Source organism: Canis lupus, chromosome 2 (assembly GCF_003254725.2).
Source record: "Canis lupus dingo isolate Sandy chromosome 2, ASM325472v2, whole genome shotgun sequence".
Classification (NCBI taxonomy): domain Eukaryota; kingdom Metazoa; phylum Chordata; class Mammalia; order Carnivora; family Canidae; genus Canis; species Canis lupus.
Genome location: NC_064244.1, coordinates 52,579,281 through 52,593,815, shown reverse-complemented (window position 1 = coordinate 52,593,815; position 14,535 = coordinate 52,579,281). Strand labels below are relative to the sequence as shown.

At 40.3% G+C, this 14,535-nt stretch overlaps 1 long non-coding RNA gene across 4 annotated transcripts; it reads right to left on the bottom strand.

The window, feature by feature from the left end:
- Nucleotides 1-1,256: 1,256 nt before the first annotated feature.
- Nucleotides 1,257-13,235, bottom strand: LOC112660087 (uncharacterized). Of its 4 annotated transcripts, none has more exons than XR_004814106.2 (3): nt 13,089-13,235; nt 12,702-12,810; nt 1,257-9,281 (listed from the first exon to the last, which is right to left on the bottom strand). It is a non-coding gene; the product is annotated as an uncharacterized LOC112660087 (long non-coding RNA). The 4 variants fall into 4 exon arrangements; XR_003136696.3 differs by having other exon boundaries at nt 13,096-13,235; XR_004814105.2 differs by lacking the exon at nt 13,089-13,235 and adding an exon at nt 12,884-13,082.
- Nucleotides 13,236-14,535: the final 1,300 nt, after the last annotated feature.

Here is a 14,535-nt window from a genome sequence, read left to right as displayed (position 1 = left end):
TACACGTTTATTTTTTGTCTATCATTTCATCGTAAAAAATTTCAAGTCATTTCTAATGTTCTTCTTTCCCTTCTGAAGATCCAAATTTCCATCAGTTTGAAGAACTTCCTTCTGAAGAATTTTGTGGTTTTGGATGCATTATTAGTGTTGAGCTATCTTAGCAACATCCTAGACATTGTGAATTCGGAGGATTGAGGGTATTTAAGCTCAAAAGAACTTTGAGAGAAGTAGTGGACAGGAAATTATACAACTCTGTATATAACATTTTATGGTACAGGGCTACTTTGGTCAATTCTCTGTTCCTTTTGTCTGAAAATATCTTCATTTTACTTTCACTTTTGAAGGACGTTCTCACTGAGTCTAAAATTCTGGACTTATAATTATTTTTTTTCATAACTTTAAATGTGGTGTTCTTCTGTTTTCTGGTTTGTTTCTGATGAGAAGCCATCTATCATTTGAATCATTCTTTCCCTATAAGTAAGCTTTTTCTAGATTTTTTTTCTTAATATTTGTGCTTTTAGCAATTTAACTGTGATGTGTTCAGTCATGGTTTTATATTTGTAGTCATTCTGCTTGGGGTTCATCAAGCTTCTTGAACTTGTAAATTTATGTCTTTCACTGAATTTGTGGACTTTTTGGCTCTTAATTTTTTCAAATATATTTTCTGTTCATTTTCTCTTTCCTGTCCTCTAGAACTCTGGTTCCATGTACATGTGATAACTGTTACTTTGCTATTTTCCCATGGGTCCTCATTCATTTTTTTCCTCTTCTTTCTTTGCTTTTACATTAGAGAATTTCTGTTGATCTATTTCTAAGTTCATTGATTCTTTCCTCTCTGTTACCTCCAACCTGTTATCAAGGTGAATATATTTTTTTAAACCAGTGAAATTGGGTAAAATTTTTTTTTACCTAGTGGAAATTTTTTTTTTTCATTAGCCAGTGAAATTTTTCCCTCAGATGTTTTATTTTTCAGGTTTAGAATTTTTATCTGGACATTTAAAAAAAAAGTTTCTTGTTATCTGTTGACCTGCCTATCTCTTAAAGCACACTTTTCTTTCTGTTAATGACCATAGTTAAAGTAGATTCTTTAACACATCTGGGCCATCTCATGGTTGGTTTCTTGGGACTGTCTCTTCTCTTGAGAATGGGTGGCATTTTCTCTGTGTGGAGTATATCACTTATTCTGCTATTGTTTTTCTTTTTGATTTGTTCTATTATAGATGAAAATATGAATATGAAAATGAACTTTTTAAAAATTATTTTTTAGAAGATTTTATTTATTTATTAGAGGATGAACAGGGGTGGGGAATAGCAGAGGGAGAAGAAGAAGCAGGCTCCCCACTGAGCAGGGAGCCTGACTCCAAGCTTGATCCCAGGACCATGAGATCATGACCTGAGCTGAAGGCAGATGCTCAACCAACTGAGCCACCCATGAAGCCCTGAAAGTTTAATCATGGTCTCTTCAGGACCTCTCAAAAGATGGTGATTAGTGTAGTTGAAGTAGAAGTTCCAGTTTGAATGCATCTTTTCATATTTGGGCTGACGTATTATGTAGGAAATTCCTGAAATTTATGTTTTGACTTTGTACCTAGTAATTGATACAGGTCTCTGCTCCTTTGAAAAAAGCTAAATCAGATTCTTTTTTGTTTTATTCTTATGATGATATCCAGACTTATTTATTCAAAGCATAAATAGTACTCTGCTTGAAAGTTCTGTGGGTTAAACTGGTTATTATAGTGTTATTCTTTAAGGGTGGAAATGACTTCTTTCTTCTTCCAATAATTATGTGCCCTACACATAGTAGGTGTTTAGTCAGGACATGTTTAACTTGTATCTAGTAGGATGGAAAAACCCTAAATAGTGTTCTTTGGCAATATATTATTTTCATTTGAGAGTTTATTGAATTCATTTCCCTTAATTTTAAGTTTTTAGTTTTAGGATAATTAAATATTGATAGACATGTTATGACAAGTAATATTGCTCCTTTATTTAATGGTCTTTTTTATTTAGGGTAAAGATGAAAGACTTAAAAAAATATTCTCAGGCACTTTCCCAGTAAGGGAGGAAAAATCCCTAAAACTTTACATAAACTAATAAAATCTTTCTAATTTAGAATGCCATTTGAAATGGAAACTATTAAACTTAGGTAAGGATATTGGGATATAATATTCAGGCCATCAATGTCTACCAAGTTGAATTGTGTGGTTTCAGATGCATTATTAGTGTTGAGCTATCTTAGGGACATCTTGGACATTGGTGAAGTTGGATGATGAGGGTTCTTAAGCTTAAAAGAACTGTGAGAGAAGTGGTGAGCAGGAAGTTAGACAACTCAGTGTGTGAAAGCTCTTTTTCTTTTTGGATTTTAGCCTACTAAATTGAATATTTTGGGGGCAAATATTTGCTTTGTAATCTGCATAAAAGAGTTTATACTTTTCATTGCTGTGACTGTCATTTTCACATTAATAAAGCAAAGAGCAATATTGCATTTCCCCCCTATTCAACTAGATGTTCTCCCTTCTGTCTAAATAAGGCTATGATTGGATATTGACAGAATCTGATGGTTTGCGTTTGCATTGTGGTGCTGTGGAAAGCTCAGGGCTGCCCAATTACATTTTCAGTCTAAACGAGGCACTGCCACTCTCCCCTCTCTTTTCCCTTATTCCCACTCACTACTTTATAGTTACTTAGGTACAAGGAGTTGCTAGCTTTTTGAAAACAAATACTGCACTTTCCTCATCTTATCCCAATGCCCGGCTTGGGAACTGGTACAGAGTAATGATTATTATGTAAATAAATCACCATAGTTGTAAAAGAATTAACAGTTGATATTTTCATTGTCATTGACCAAATGAGTGGACTGATGTAAAAAGTAATGATGTGTGGCCTCTTCCTTAACAAGATTGGGTAGCTCACTGCGGGGGAGTCTTACCCGGGATCCAGGATTGGGAGCCTCATGCCAGGCACCATCAACCTAAGTATTGTGCTTCTCAGGCTGCCGTTAGTCTGTGAGAGTGGTCAAATCCTTCACAGATGCTGACAAACATAAGCTAACACGTATTACTTTTGAGACTTGGATTACTCAGTGTCATTCTATGCATAAATTAAATTCTCCAAATGTTTGCATGATTGAGAGGAAGAAATGAAAACTCTCCTGGTGTTAATGAAGTATGACAAAGAAAGATGTGTATGAATAATTGTCAGTCTGCCTATCTGTTGTTTGGTCTGCCTAGAGTAGCAAATCTGATTGTGATTTGGCTAAATTGAATCGAAGACTGTTTGAGCCTTTTAGCTCTGTGTGTGGAATGTCAGCAGGGGTGAATTTTTCAGAATTTTTCATGAGAAAAAAACCACATCATACTCAGCATTCTAGGACAAAAGGAGCACAATTATCAAGTAAGAATTAGTGCTATCTTTATAATCTGCCAACATCTTTAAGCAACACTATAGCAAATGTGTGAAGTAGGTCTAAAATTATTGACATTGACACCAAAGAAATTGTGAAGTAGGCATTAATAATCTTTAAATAACATCAGGAGATTTGTAGAGAGGGCAGAAAGTTGTTTCCTTAGCTCTGCCTCTTTGGCCATGAGCCCTCTCCTGATTGACCTGCTTTTGAAGCAGTGGTTCTTTACTGAGGTGGTGAGGGCAGCTGCTTCACAATCCTTGAAAACTAATGTCCACTGTGAAAATGGAGTTGTCATACACAAGAATGTGTTGATCCTTATTTCTAATAGAGATATAAAGGGCTTAAGAGAAGGAATTAGGCATGGGGATGGTAAGTGAAGCACGCCCCCAAGATAAGACCATCTTAGAAGGATAGAGGCAGAGAAAAGATGATGATCAGAATTATAGGATTGTGGAATTTTAGAGCTAGGAAATACCTGAGATTTGGGTTGGTATAAGTATGGACAGTAGAGTTGCTAAACTTCCAAAATTTTCTGGTAGTGGGAATCAATTAGATAGTAGAATTTTACTCTCAAGAATATGTGAGTCTGAATCCCTATCCTTTGGAATCCCTATCATTTGGAACAGTGTTCTAGAGGATTTGTGCTATACTTTAGTGGTTCTACTACTTTGGATGATTCATAAAGTAAAAAAAAAAAAAAATCCTATTACATCTTTATTATAGGACCAACTTGTCCCTAATTCTTCAGTGACATTTGGATTTCAGAGCAAGTTAATTGATGCTGACATCTTGTTTTAGGCAATGAAAAACAATACCAAAGCAAGAGTGAACATGGAACAATGAATAGGAGCAGTAAGCCCATGGTCTTTTTTTTTTTTTTTTTTTTTAGCCCATGGTCTTAAAAAATGATTTTCAGGAAGGCTCCAGGAAGTTATATAACTGTCCACCTCTACTAGTCCATACAGAAGAAACTATGATGAGCCACATTTCTGAAGCACTCATCTGTATGTTCTATTTTAAACCTCCCTCTTCTCATCTTTTGTACTTGTTCTTCTTCCCCACCATTCATTTCCCAGATCTCATTAGAAATGACAATATCAAGTTGAAGTCGAATGTCTATCTTTTCCCTTTTTATCTATTTTCAGATATTACCTTACCCTAAGACCCAAGTGGTTACTTGGAATACAGAATTTTGCATTCGAGTGCTGGGTATGATACCCAGCATGTAGCAGGCAGCTCTAAATAGCTGTGACGTCATTATAAAATCCATTGGTTTGACTTCTTGTTGGGTGACTAACTCCTAAGAATGGATTGCCTTTTGATGTATGGACTTTAAGTTTTCTATGACTTTTGTGAATGGTTTTTCGAAGATATATATATATATTTTTAATTTGGTCTGTTTCCATGTGGTATGCTATCAGAGTACCAAGAGTTCAAGGCTTGAGTTTCGTATTGGGAGTTGTCATTAACCTGCATATGTCTGAGGAAACCTTTCTCCCTGAGAATATTCTTCAGTTCTTTGCACTTAAGTGCGTCAATTGAGGAAGATGGTGGCATGAATAAAAGATAGACATGGACAGGTGACTTGTAATGAGAAACTTAGGTAAGTGTGCCTCCCCCGGCCACCCCACCTTTGCCCAGTGCTTCCCACCAGGAGGTGTGTCCTGTTACAGATGAAGCTGAATTGCGTTTCTCTGCTTGACCTAAACACTGGTGCTGTGCCTCATACTCTGCCCAAGCGTACTATTTAGCAGCAAGAAAACCTAGCCCTTCTCTGAAAGTCAAGTGCAATTCTCCAGTGTGTCAAATGGCAGTAATTACAGGCTCTCCTGGAGGAATCAGAAAGTCTTTATCTGGATATGGGGGTTGGACCTGGCCTCAGGCACAGTGAAAACCCAGACACTTAGAGCCAGGAGGGACCATGAAGGGCTAGGGTTGTGACATGTGTGTGGGGATTTGACCTTGGCTATTGTCTGTTTGGACTTATTTAACATTGGCATAGAAAAAACACTCAATTTCTTCCCACCTTGGTCTCATTTTTTTTTTTTTTTTTACACGTATATTTCTCTCTTCCTTAAGAAGAATACTCCTTCAGGTCTAATTTAAGCAACACCAAATGCCCTGAGCATAATTCTTTATTCTAAAGCAAAGCTCTTCAATGGAAGAATGGCTCATTTAACTTCTGAATACTCTTTTGTACCTGTATTTGCTAAACTTATCTAATTACTATGAAGGCTTTCAGTATGAATCCTTCTTGGGCAGATGAAAGGCTTGTAGAAACAGCCAAAGCTGGCTTGACTTTTTTTTGCTTCTTTTATTTAAACAGGATAACCTTCCAATCTGTGGAGCTGAAATTCATGATACGGCATTAGCTTTTCTGAATAGAGCAGGGTGTAGGGATTGGTGCTTAAAAAAAATTTTTTTTTTCAAATGCCAACTAACCACTATGCAGCTGGACCAGGAAGCTTCTGGTAGTGTAATGGTCTTGAGGAGAAATGTGGTCACTGATCAGTAAAACCCCAATGTGGGGAAAATAACAGGAGGCCACTTGTAATATTGGGAATGCTCTTTTCAGCTTCTTTCTCATGTCTTCTAAGCCTGTGTGTTTGTGTGTGGCAGGTCTCTATTTTGTCACATGAAAGTTCAGTAGAGTAACTGTTCTCACTAATTGCTAATGGGCCAAATTGCTGGTGCTCACAAGGAGAGATTCTGAAGACAGATAATTAAGTTTCTAAGTAGTTGAAAGTGTCAGGAGAGAAAAATGACATCTTCACCTCACCAGGTTCATTTTTTTTAAACTGTATTAGTTGGGCTTGTTCTTTTTAGTCCCATTCATGTCAATGAGAAAAATCTAGAGAAACTGGAAAGAAAATTTCCCTTGACTCAAGACTTTCTTTGCCCTTGACTTAGTTCTTAGATAAAAAGGGTACAGAGAGGCTCTGGGGGGAACCACCCGTACTGGAATCCCTAAGACTTTTTCTCTCTAGGCCTGCTGTAGCCTCTGCTGAGCAGTTTTTTCATAATAAGTGGTGCTTTCTTAGGCCACTTCTTTTATGCAGTGGAAGTAGTGATTAGGGGATATATGTACTCCAGAACAATGAAGGAACACACTAACAATGAAGTCCTCAAAAATTCAGAATAAATAAAATGACTTGGTGGGGGCAGGGTGGTGTGCTATGAGAGTTTTAGATTTAAAGGGAATCCTTCTGTGATTTTTTTTTTTTTAGTAAAATATTGAATCTTTTTTTGAAGCAAATTATCACATCCCAATTTATACTGTATAAATCTGGAGTGCCACATGGAGATTTGACTTTAACTGGAACATGCCTTCATTAAGCTACTTCAAAGCCAATTCCTCTCCTTCCCTGGTTAGAAAGGAGACTCCATGAAAACAAAGTCCTTGATGTTTTGTGGGCTTCGCTGATGCTTGAGAACACATAGTAGGTATCTGCTAAATATCTGTTGGGTCCATGGGACAAATGAGGAGTCAGACACAGAGCTAATATTCTAAACTGTGATCCAAGAAGCAAGATCTGGAATTTCTTGTTAGTGTTAATATTTGAAAGAGGCGTCTTTGGGTTAAAATGGAAAGAATTTGGTTGGAGATCTTAATGTAAGAGCTGAGTACTAGTTTTGCCTCAATGTAATTTCTCTAGACCAGTGGAATCCTTTCTACATTTATGTAGGCCGCACACAGTATCTACCCAGAGAACTGACCTGTGGCCGGCTACCTGGGGAAGTTGGATCACTCATTCTGGTTGGCTTCCTTTTTCTGTGCCAGGACATGGTTGTAAATTCATGCACAGGTCATGAACTGTCAGCGTGTAGGTTTATAGCACTTCTTGTTCTGTGCCATGACATGACCTTTCCTTGAGAAAGTTTAAATGGGAACTGATATGGGGTGGGGGTGGGTGGAGCACCATTAAATGGAAACATGGTCCCGCTGTATCTCTTGCTTACAGTGAAGCTGGGGATGCAGGCCCCTATAACATGACTTCCTTGTTCATATTTTATTCGGGGAAAACCAGAGCCACATGTTTGAGTGGCACTTTCTAAGCTCCTGTTTCCAAATTCAAACTGAGCTGACACGTGGTATACATGATTTCAACTCAGGAGCAGATTTCACTTAATCCACAGGGCATCTGAGTTACATGAGTACAAAATGAGAAACAGACGTGACTGCAGGTGCTTTCTGCCTGCTCTTGTATAACTAACTCAAAGGTGTCTTTGATTTCAATAAGAAATTTGGCAGGGAGCTTGTCCATAAAGCAGGTAATCGCATTGGTTTTTGGTAAAAGGGCTTCTCTCTCCTCCCACCTCACTCACCACACACATTCAAATGCACATAAAATTTCCATTAGAAAGAACAGAATGACTGTTAAAAATAAAATTTAAAGGCCAACCTCAGTAACCTGTAAATTTTCCATTTTCCCTGTAAATGGCCATTGGTTTTCTTGCCCTGGATAGCCTGATTTTAAATGGGTAATAATTACTCAATAGTCTGGAATGGTTCCAAATCTATTGTGTAAATAATATGGCTTTTAAATATATTAATGAATAAATATTTAACCAAAAAACCAAAGCAACTTCAAAGAAGTCAGTCAACTCCAACGGGGACATAGCACATTTTTAAAAAATTGCCTAAATAAGAATTTGTTCAATAGACCATAAACATTCATGGCTCGACAAAGAGTGTGCTACCTTTGTGCTTGGAAATGTTTCTAGCAAAATCCTCATTTCCTGGACCAAAGTTCTGTGTGGTTGATATGAAGCTCTGTCCTATTGTTGCTTCATGGGCTGTGACCTTGGGAAAGACTCTTCTTGTGTTATCGAGCTTTAGCATTTAGAAGGTGCTCAGTAAATGTTTGATGATGATAATGATGCAGAAGTCTCAGTTTGGGGTCTGGGTGAGCTGAATATCATTCCCAATAGTGTGGCCTATTTTGGCCATCTGTTGGAAGCAGAGAAAGTCCGTTTCACCTTTTTAGCCTAGGCTTGTTGACCTTGGGCAAGACACATTGTGTTTTTGGCCTTCGGTTTCCTCATCTGCAAAACGAGGAGATGGTCTGTTTGACCTTCCAAGTCCCCCCTGGTTATAATTAAGGGTATGATTCTGTGGGAAGTTTGGGTTTTACTGTGTGCATTAAGAATTTTATACAGAGAAGTCCACAACAACTTAGATTTTTTCCATAGCCTAAAGCCAATACACTTATTATAGACACTCTTCTGACTTAGATACCCTGAATCAACTTTGTCTAAGTTTGGTTTCACCAGTTGTGCACTGCACAACTCCAGGGGGCACCATTCACATAGACTATGAAGTGAATGGTACCCCCCCCCCCCAAGTTATGCAACGTTGCTGCTCTGCCTTAAATATACAATATATTTTCTTTCTGGCTAGCGAACAGATTCATGTTGTTAGATTTTTTTTTTTTTTTTGACGCCTATGTTTGTTGGAACGCTGCCAACTTCTTCTTTCAGACTCCTTTTCCAAGAAGACTTTCTGCCTAATTCTCTTCGCAAGGCTTGATTAGAATGAAACTAACATCTAGTTTAAAAGGTGATCATTCTCAGTCAGATGAGTTCTCCTCAGAAAAGATCCAGGATTGGGGCACTAATTTTCTGCCTCCTTTCTGGCATTGTACATGTAGAGTAGGATGGTATCAGATGGCAATAGGTTTTTGGCAGCTTGGGAGCTAGGTAGCTTTTATATTTTGTATGTTTTCACTATAAAAAGGAGTCAGGAATAGATTGTTGTTTCTGGAAACTCTGCCCAGTGATTGGGCTAATGGGATTTTTCTATCTTGCATTGTGAAGAGAGTTTGATCTTGAACCGGGGCTGATCCCATTCCTGAGAGGGCTTCGGCTTGGTGGCCTGGGGAAGATACAAGTGGAATAATAGCTGATTGCCACTCTGCTATGACACTCAGAAGAGGAAAAGATCACTGGGATTTGCTCAAGCTGGTCCTCTCCCCTGTGGGGAGCAGACCTGGGCTCTTTAAAAAAACATTATTGCTTAAAAATAACAAGTAGGACCTGAAGTGCTTTTCAGCTAATGGGTAAAAACTAGCTCTTTCTTACTGAAGGCAAATTAATATTTAAAGTCTGGATTCTGGGCTTTGAAATGTTCTAACTTACTGGAGTTTTTACCACCTGCTACTCATGAGCATTCTTTTTTGCCAACTGTATTCCCCTCTAGAATGTGCTTTACTTGGCTGGCAGCTCTTGCAGCTCTAGACACATAGCTCTAGGATGTGCAGTGTGCAGGAGACAGTTACTTCCCCCTGCCTGTCCAGACCATTTACCTCAAATGATGAGATTATGTGGCATTGAAAGTTAAACCTGGTTTACCAGCCAGCTGTATACACAGCTTCTGAGAGATGAGCAGGCCAGTGCCTGGTGGTCAGCATCATCATAGCAATACATGTTCCAAACGTGGAGGCACAATTCTGAGTAGTTAATCTCTCCTGAGATTTACATGTTGCCCTTGACTAATGTATCAGTAATAATCATGGAATTTTACTCCCAGCAGGGATACCTTTTACTGAGACCCGGCTTGGTAGGGGCCACTTTGGATACATTATCACTAATCCCTCCCCAGATATGAGAGGTTGTGATATTATTATCCTTATTTTATAGGAGAAGATATTGAATCTGAGAGACGGAAAGGCGTTTGATCAAGCCGAGGTCAGGCTTCAAGGCCAAGGGGAAAGCCTGGCTCCATCCTCCAAGCCATGTTGCAAAACCGTCCCTCGTCTTGGTGGAAATGCAAGCTTTCCTGCCACCTTCTCCTGTGTGACCTTTTCTTCTTGGCCCAGCCCCATTCTCTAGTCTCAGGCCATTTTGTGGGTCTGCTGTTGGCCTCTTCCAATTGCCCTGAGGATTTCTCCTCCTTTCCACAAGATTCCTTTCTGTGGTCACTTTCTGGTTATGCAATTTTGAGAAAGTTACTTAATTCTCTGGCCTGAAGTTTCCTCCTCTATAGAATGTATACAGAATTGTATATATTAGGTTATAGGTTTTTTCAAGGCTTAAATGTGATCATGTCTGGGACACCTTTAGCACAGCGCTTGACACATAGTAGGGTCCCAACAAGGGGCCTTGTATACAAATTGTAGGCACTCAGATCTTGTGGAACTGGTGCCACATGCATTCCAACACCTGCCACTTAGCGTTCCCCCCACTGTACTACCGTCCCTTTGCATTGCTCATGCACTAATTCAGATTCTCATGATGTAGTGCTTCCACCTATTGCAGCTGGTCCTCAGTTTTCTGCTCACATCCGTTTTTTCCTTTTACAGTCTATCCCACACACTTCTGAAAAAATTAATTTTTACCAAAGCAAAGCTCTAATCACATCACTTGTCTGCTCTGAAACCTTTGATGACACCCAACTGCCCATTAACTTAGACAAACATCATGTGGAAATATCCTCACTGAAATGTCCAGATGTGTCTCTTCTTACTGCCTAAATGGACCCTCACTGGATGAAAGTTTATCCTAGAGCTATGATCACATCTTCCCTGCCATCTCTTCTTTCCACGGAAGCTACCACACCCACAGCCCTTGCTGAGCAACACATATGAGCACAGCTGGTTGGCTCAGAGTCAGGCGCCTGATCCAAAGGCTGCCAATTCATGAGCTGTGTAGTGATCTATAATGTCTGACCCAGCGCTAAAAGATGGACTGGTCCAGTTAGATTTTGTCTTGGGAATATCAAATACAGCCTAGGAAGAATTGTTCAGTGAACAGAAGGAACTGAAGCCAAAAAATCATGAGCAAGACCGATGGGAATATGCAAAACCAAAGCCATGTAAATATAGATGAAATAAAGGAGAAGCAGAAATGATAAACATGACTTAGCACATGTTCACCATGACTTAGCACATGTTCACCCTCAATAAATATTTGATGAAGGAATGAATAAAAATGCCATTTGGAACAGGAGAGGAAGTAGATACATGGTGTGTCTTAGTAGTGTTAATGACAGACTCAAAGGAAGACCCCACCCCTAACGGGAGCTCTTAAGGGCCACGTTGGATCCAAAGCCCTCCTTCAGCTTTGGCCTCTGTGAGACTCAGGCCCTACTATGGCTTAGGTTTTTGGATTTCACAGGCATTGTACTTTGTCACTCCATATGTGTCCCCACAAAAATTCCCTGACTTGAACTGGCCTGAGTTGATTGCTGTTTCTAATAAATCAAAGGGCAGGATGGAAGCACCACTAGAGTGGGAAAAGCATAGCTCTATTGCTGTTTTTTAGTGTCAGTCAGTGAGTATTTATTGAGTGCCCGTGTTGAGTCTGGCATTTTTCAGGAGTGCAGGATATGGTGGTGACCAAGAAAATCTGCTCTAGGTGTTTACGTTTTGTAAGGGTGATAGGCAATAAGCATGCAGACAAAAGAGTGAAATAGTTTCAGCCACAGCTAAGTGCTGTGAAGAACAGGGGAATGTCAGGGAGGGCAACTATGGGGCCGCTCTAGCCATTGATTGGCTTTCTGAGCTGAGACCTTAAGGGATGAGGGAGTGATAGCCATGTAAAGATCTGTGGGGAGAGCAGTCTGAGCAGAAGGAATTACAGAGCAGAGCCAGAGCCAGGAATGTGAACAGTCTGTTCAGGGAGTAAAGATGGCCAGTTTGACTCGATTGAGTGAGAAAGGAGTGGAGGGAACAGGAGGTGGGGACGGCTTGGCGGGGTTAGACTGCATAGGGCCTTGAAAGCAGGGGGAGGGCTTTAGGCTTCATTTTCAGGGGAAAGGGGTATGAGATGATGTGTTTGTGCATTAGAAAGATGATTCTGATGACTATGTAGTGTATCTACTGGAAAGGGCAAGAATACGAGGAAGGAGGGCAGTTCAGAACTATTAAAATTAAATAGGCAGGAGTTGACCGTAGCATCAGTGAGGGCTGAAATAGCAGACATTGTGGAAAAGAGTTGAATTAGTGCTTTTATTTTTGGAGCTTGAGCTAGTACCTACATTGAGGATGAATGCTGACTTAGATAGGGGGTAAATGAGAAATGGAGCACTAAGGGATCTTGGCCGGGTTTTGGACCTGAGCAACTCTGGGGTGGCGGTACGATACATTGAGATAGAGGAAGTGTCAAGCAGGGAGGTAGGATGGGGGAGGTTTGTGGGAGACAAGCAGCAGCGTGGTGGAGAGTGGAGAGCTCTGGGCTGCGAGTAACATGCAGTGGCATTTAAACTTGTAAGACTGGGTGAGCTTTCTCGAGAGAGAGAATGTGGGATAAAGAGAAGAGGAGGCCCACAGATAGAGTGGCGGGCATTCTGACTCACCTCAGGCTGGTCACTTCGTGGCTTTGGGTTTTGGTTTCCTCTCACATGAGGGACATGGACTAGAGCTCTGCGCTGCCCCCTCTCACTGTGACATTCTTAGGCTCTTTCACTGAAACAAAGAACAAACACATACATCATCTAAATTTGAACTTAAAATTACGTATTGTTAAAGGCAGACTCACTCAGCCACGGCTTCTCTAGCCAAACAGCATCCCGCAGTAAGGTCAGGCTCACTTGGTTGTGAGAAGCTGATTATTATTATTACGTTCTTTGTTCCAGAAGTGGCATGAAAAAAGCTACTTCTGAAAAGTCACTGGTTGGGTGCCGGAACAGTTATGGTGGGGGAAGGAGCAGAAGTTGCAGTTATAAAGTGGAGACTCTTCCCACCTGTTACCTGGGGTCTCAGTTGCCTAATTATTTTGAATATTATCAGTATTTCATAAAAGGAGTCTGCCCAGCAAGAACAGCTTGTCCTGACTTCAGCACCATTTGTTGATCTGGCTCCTCGGCCAGTGCTGAACAAATGCCAAGGAGCTAGCGGCAGATGAGTTCCAGCTCAAAGGTATCTGTTATGAGGAGGGAAGTTGCTGATAGGGTGCATGCCTCTTGCTTTCTACAGAGAGGGCTCTAGCTCTGCCTTTCTGATCTGCCAGGGGCCCATGGACACGAGCTTCAGTGGGCACAGAGCATAACTCGGGTAGAGGAGTGAGGGTGAGAGGAGCAATTAATCTTGGGACTGGTGCAAAAACTAATGACACCAGGCCCTTACACTCTGTGATTACTCAAGGAGCCCAAAGCACTTCATAAACATGGAATAATTTATTCAAATCTCCCAATTTTTCCTGCAAGACAGCTCAGTGTTGTCCTCCCTTCCTTCTACTTCTGTGACTGGAGGAGCTTGACTTACCTCCAATCCCATTGCAGATCAGTTACCGGGTAAAGCATATGAACATCTCAATGCAAGTGTTGTCAGCCACCTTGCTCACTATTTCCCAGTTTAATAAAAATCGTCCCAGTTACCTAGGAGACTTGGTACAACTTTGTAGATAGGCTAAGAACATTTATGAGCAACAAAAGTGTTCAGCTGTCAGCCCGATTTCCACCCCAGCTGAGACTTACTGGAATCGCTTACATGGCTAAGCCGGAGTCACATGGCAGGTGACTTCCTAGCGTTGTGCTAAAGATGAAAACTGTAAGACATTTTCCTCCCCCCCAGGATCCATATGCCCTCTGTTTCACCATGATGTAGCCCACTGATCCTCTTACCAAAAAAAAAAAAAAAAAAAAAAAAAAAAAAATCTGGGATGCACTCCTGACCAGTTAAGTAAGTCAGACTCCTTGGGGATGGGATTTGGTCCCACATCACCTTTTGAAGTTTCCCAGTTGACTCTCCTGAGCCTCCAGGGCTGACAACTATGGCTGGAGAAGGATGGACATGGACTCTCCACTTGCTTGCTGCAAGCACGCCAAGCAACTTCTCTGAACTTCGTTTTCCTCATAAATGGAAGATAGGAATACTTACCTTGTAGGGTTGTTGGCAAGATCAAGTGCAATTATATAAAACGAAGTACCTTATGGTGGGTACATGGGGTTTACTCCAAAAAAGTGCACTCCCTGCTCTCCTTTACCTCGGTTGTTGTGGAAGCAGCTTCTATGCACAGTGTAACCAGAATGGGTTCTTCTTTTTTTTTTTAATTGAGTTATAATTGACATTATGCTAGTTCCAGAGCTACAGCATAATGGTTCGATATCTGTGCGTATTATGAAATGATCACCCCAACAAGTGTAGTTAAACATCTTTCTATAATAGATACCATTGTCACATTAAAAAACA